Raw genomic sequence first — 5,858 nt, 5'->3', positions numbered from 1 at the left:
GCAATATTGATGTGTTATTAATGGCTAATGTACAGAGTAAAACAAAAAAACAAATCTGGAACTGGTGAAGAGAGATTTTAATTGAAGGAATTATTGCAAGAAGGAGAAAGAGACTTGTCGTAAGGAGGAGGAGATATTGTGATAGGGAGAAACTTGAACCATGAGGTCTGCAAGCTTCTCAAGAGTTATAAACATGGAGTTTTTCTTTTATAGGGAGAAAGGAGAAAAAAGAACCAGGCGGGGAAAAGGGGGATGAAAGGTGGTGTGTTGAGATAGTAGATCAGAGAACATTTGACATGGGGCCCACCTATTCTCAGGAAGGGCTGTGTGTGGCTTCAGGGCTTGGGAAAGGAGCTCAGCCAAAGCATGGTGAACAAGCATTTGCTCTTTGCTTTGTCTAGACAGGCAGTTCAGAGAACTGATTATTAGACAAGAAAAAAGAATTTTGAGGGTCTGTCTGGATTTGTCAATGAGTGGGGGCTTCTGTGAGTTTTGCATAGGTCATATGGGGAACAGAGGTTCTTTTCAGTAAACCATTCTCCATAGGACAAAGGACGGGGGGTTTTCTTTATTGTCTTCCATGATGACAGGACTCAAGTAAAATTCAACATTTTTATAAACATATGTTTTAGCTTGGGTCCAGAAATTGTCCCTAAAGGCTCATGTGTTGAAGGCTTAGTCCCTAGCTGGTAGCTCTATTAGGAGATGGGGCCTACTTGGAGGAATTAGGTCACTGGAATTATGCTTGGAAGGACATATCTTGTCCCTAGTCTCTTCCTCTCTGTCTCTGTCTTTCTCTCTTTTTCTGTCTCTCTGATGCCTGGCTACCATGAGGTGAGTAGATTTCCTTTGCCGTGCCCTTCTACCATGATGTCCTGTCTCACCACAGGCCCAGAAACAACAGAACCAAATGACCATGGATTGAAACCTCTGAAACTATGAGTCAAAACAAACCTTTCCTCCTTTAAATTGATTTTTCTCAGGTATTTTGTCACAGTAACAGAAAGTTGACTACACAAAGTAGACACATACACACACACACATACACATATTTAGTTTTCAGTGGACCTTTATTTTATTTATTTATATGCAGTGCTGAGAATCGAACCCAGTGCCTCACACATGCTAGGCAAGCGCTCTACCACTGAGCTACAACCCCAGCCCCAAAGTATATATAATATAACACATAATGTACAAATTATATATATATATATATATATATATATATATATATACATATATAAATATATAAAATATATTGCATGTGCCTGAAGAGAGAAATTGATTAAATATGTGACAGGGATGTGGCAGTCAGATTTAAATTAATCAGATGACCAGTGGCCCAGAAAAGCAAATATGGCTCCATGTCCCAATAATATTTGGCCAGCACTTGGGTTTAAATCCTTGAAAATTAAAGCCCTATGTTAGTGTTAAGTCCAACTCCTACCATTTGTCTTTGTATTGGGCTATAGTCAAACATTTACCTTTAGTTTACCTTTAGTTAGGGTGTGGTTCCTGGAGGAATCAAAATTTGCAACCCCTAATCAGGAAAACCATAGGCCCATCCCTTGAGGAATGTGGACAAACTGGATCAGATTATGGAAAAAACAACACAGATGTCAAGGGATGGAAACAACAATCCCCAGATGAGAACTTGGAGATGTTCGTCTAGAGAAGGTGGGGCAGGAAGAGGATGGGGTTGGCAAATGATGGGAGCAGCCATCATAACTGTCTCCAGACACCACAAGTGCTGCCATGTGGAAGAAGAATTAGACTGGTTCTATCTGGTCCCCAGTGGATAGTGCTAGGATGAATGGGAGGAAGTTACAAGCAATAGATCTGGTACAAGCATAAGGAAGTATTTTTTAACTGAGCTGCCTTCAGACAGTGGGGCTCTTCCTGTCATGTCATGCTGCAAAGCTTCACAGCAGAGCTGCTGGAGGAGATCTGACTATTCAATGTGTGTTTTAGATTAAGTAGCTTTGAAATTCCCTTAATACAGTAAGACTCTCTGATTCTGTGAAATAAAGCAAAATCCCATCATTTTGGCCCCATTGATTTAGAATAAGTATAAATCCTATTAGTGGGTGCTATGGTTTGGATGGTTTTTGTCCCCCAAGGATTCATGTTCAATTCATTCCCTGAATATTTATTGAGCACTTCACTTCTGTACCAGGTAGGCACAAGATGTTGAGAATACCAGTATCCTCAGGATTTACAATTAAGTGGGTGAGAAGGACAAGGAGCCTTGTCCTCAGTATGCTCATGTAAGAAGAGGTGGGACCATTAAAAGGGGGAACCTAACCAAATTTAAAAGCTTCTGCATGGCAAAAACAAACAAAACAGCAACAACAAAATAATTAAGAACTTGAAGAGTAAACCTACAGACTGGGAGAAAATCTTTACCAGCGACTCTTCTGACAGGGGATTAATATTCTGAATATATAAAGAACTCAAGAAACTTAACATCCAAGACAAAAATAGCCCAATCAATAAATGGGCAAGTGAACTAAACAAAAACCTCTCAAAAGAAGAAATACAAATGGCCAAAAAACATATGAAAAAAGTGTTCAACCTTCCTAGTAATCAGGGAAATACAGGTCAACTACACTGATTTTCATCTTACTTCAGTTAATATGACAATCATCAAGAATATAAATAATAGTAAATGCTGGTGCGAATGTGTGGAAAAAGTTAACCAATGCATTGTTGGTGGGATTGCAATTTAGTACAATCATTTTGGAAAGCAGTGTGGAGGAGATTCCTCTAAAGACTAGGAATGGAATCACCATATGACCCAGATATCCCATTCCCTGGTATTTATCCAAAAGAACTAAAATCAGCATACTGTAATGATACAAGCACATCAATATTGTAGCACAATTCACAATAGTCAAGTTATGGAATCAGTTCAGGTGCCCCTCAACAGATGAATCAATAAAGAAAATATGGTATATATACACAATGGAGCTTTAGTCAGACATAAATAAGACTGAAATTATGACATTTGTTGGTTAATGGATGGAACTGGAAGATATCATGCTGAGTAAAATAAACCATACTCAGAAAGTCAAGGGTTGAATATTTTCTCTCATCTGCAGAGAAGAGAGGAAAGAGAAAGATTTTAAAAAGGAGAACCTCATTGAAATGGAAAGAAGTAGAAGGGTGACCAATAAAATAGAGGAAAGGGATTAAAGGGAAGGAGAAGGGGAGGCATGGGGAAGAACTGGGGAATGAAATCTGCCAAATTATGCTATTCCATGTATGAATATACCACAACGAATTCTGCTTATACATCTATAATTATAATGCATTAAGTGAAATAATAATAATAGAAGGGAGATCAGTAGAGTAGAGAGAACAAGCTAATCTGGGTGAGGGAGGAGGGGAGGGAAAGGGAAGGTATGGGGAAATGAGAGTGATCAAATTATGTTATGTGCATGTTGAAATATGGTATCATGAACCCCATTATTATGCATAATGCACCAATAAAAATTTTAAAAAATGAAAGAGGTGGGGCCTAGTGGGAGGTTCTTAGGTCATTAAGAGTGTTGTCCTAGAAGGGACTGTGGAACCCTAATGTTCTCTGGCTTCTTGTCTGGTGGTGTGATCTCCTCCCCTTGTGCACATCCTATCTGACACTCTGCCACCAGACTCTCACCAGAGGCTAAAACAATGGGGCTGCCTGATCCTGAATTTTCAGCCTTCAAACCTATAGGCTAAATAAACCTTTTAAAATAAAATTTTCCACCTTTATGTATTTTGCTATAGTAACAAAAACAGACTAATACAGCGGGGCAGGATGAATTTTTGCTTTACAATAAAATATAACTATTATATAACATTTATAAAACTATTAAAATGTACTGTTTTGAAAACATTTAGAAAGATGTTTTAACTGCCTAAAATTAATTAATAAGGATAATAATTTATTGTTGATTATATGTGTGTAACATAAATCTTAAGAGTTTTATAGAGTAATACCATAAAAAGGAAAATAAATTCCCTCAAGGGAATACACAGTTTATATGGAAAGGCCTGACAAACCCAGGAAGCACTAAGTAAACCAAAATTATGTATTTTTTTGGTATCTGATATATTCTAAAAGTAAAATTAGAAAAAAATCTGTTAATCATGTGTAAAACAGCATAAAAAGAGGTCAAGTGAATATAGTAAGTGTGGTTTACAAACAAAACATAAATCCAATTTTTTTAACCAAATATTTGAAACCAGATTGTCTTAGAAACAGGTTTTTCCTGGGTTGGGGTTGTGGCTCAGTGGTAAGGAGCTTGCCTAACATGTGTGAAGCGCTCGGTTCGATTCTAAGCACTGCATATAAATAAATAAATTAAATAAAGATCCACCAACAACTAATAAAGATATTTTTTTAAAAAAACAGGTTTCTCTAAATATTATTCAAACCCTTGAATAGTGCATCACCATGGACGACTTCATGTAGAAGGAAGACAAGTTTTTCCTTGAATGTTGGCTGTGAGGAGAACAAGGCAGGATGGAGAATGGGTTGGTTGCAGGAAGGAGGAGGGCAGGTAATCACGGGACAAGCAGATTGTCCAACTGAGGAAGAGAGCCTGCATGTCAGGAATGGGGGGAGTAGGCCTGGAGGGTCCCCCTGCCACACTGAAAACCAGGCTGGGAAGTTTGCATTCAATGTAGTTGGGAGTCAACATAAGCTCCTCAACCCAAGAAGGAAGTCATGTGAGAAAAACAAAACACCGAGGCTCCGTTTCATTCACTAAATATTTATTGAGCATTTTTGCACCAGCATGCATGATATGCTGAGGATACCCGTACTTTCAGGATTGCCAATTAACACGATGAGAAGGATCAGTAAACGGCATCATTATTCCCTGTGATAAGTTCTGGATAGAGAATATAAAGTGCTACCACAGTGCAGAATAAGGTGTGGTGGGGGTTGCACCTCTGTGGGAGAGGAGGGGGTGTAATGTCACCAAAGGCCATCTAGTGAAGGAATGTCTGAGCTCAGTTTTGGAAGGTGAGTTGTGTGAGGTATGGAGGGATAGGCTTGTCAGCAAGGAGATCAAGGTGCTCAAAGTGAGGAGGAGAGTCAGTAGGGAGGTCAAAGGAGAAAAACCACATCATCCTGATAGCTGCTGGAAAACGTTTGACGAAATGCAAAATCTCTTTATAGTTTTTAAAAATTTGTAGCAAACTAGAATGATAAGGAAACTTTATTGATAAAGAGTATATCCTCAGGAATCAATGAAACAAGAAAAGTACAAACACCACATGAAGAAACGTACCAGCTGCAGTGTGGAAATTTACTGAAGGGCACAAAAGAAAACTTGAACAAATGTAGGTACATATAAATTCTTACCACATTTTTTCTTTTTTAAAAAAGATTTATTTATGTATTAAAATATTTTTTTTGTAGTTGTATATGGACAGGGTGACTTTATTTTATTTGTTTATTTTTATGCAGTGCTAAGGATCAAACCCAGTGTCTTACACGTGCTAGGCAAGTGCTCTACCACTGAGCTACAGCCCCAGCCCTTATTATATTTTTTCGTACATGAACTTAAAACATTTCGACAGTGAGAAAAACCCACAACAAAGTGAAGAGGCATCCCACATGGGGGGAAATCTTTGTAACATACATGACAGACAAAAAGATAGTGTTTCTAACTATTATAGATGGTTTCTTCACATTAGTCAGATAAAAAAGGGGAGGGAGAAATTGTATATTCAACTCCTCTCAAATCTATTTACTCTTAACTCAATTGAGCATTAAGTAATTAATCTTTATTTGTATCACAGTAGTGCATATGCATATTTTTAAAAGTACTGCGGCTGTAAAGCAATTTGTGTGTTGCAGCAGT

Source organism: Sciurus carolinensis, chromosome 3 (genome assembly GCF_902686445.1).
Source record: "Sciurus carolinensis chromosome 3, mSciCar1.2, whole genome shotgun sequence".
Lineage (NCBI taxonomy): Eukaryota > Metazoa > Chordata > Mammalia > Rodentia > Sciuridae > Sciurus > Sciurus carolinensis.
This window is presented reverse-complemented; position numbering follows the sequence as displayed.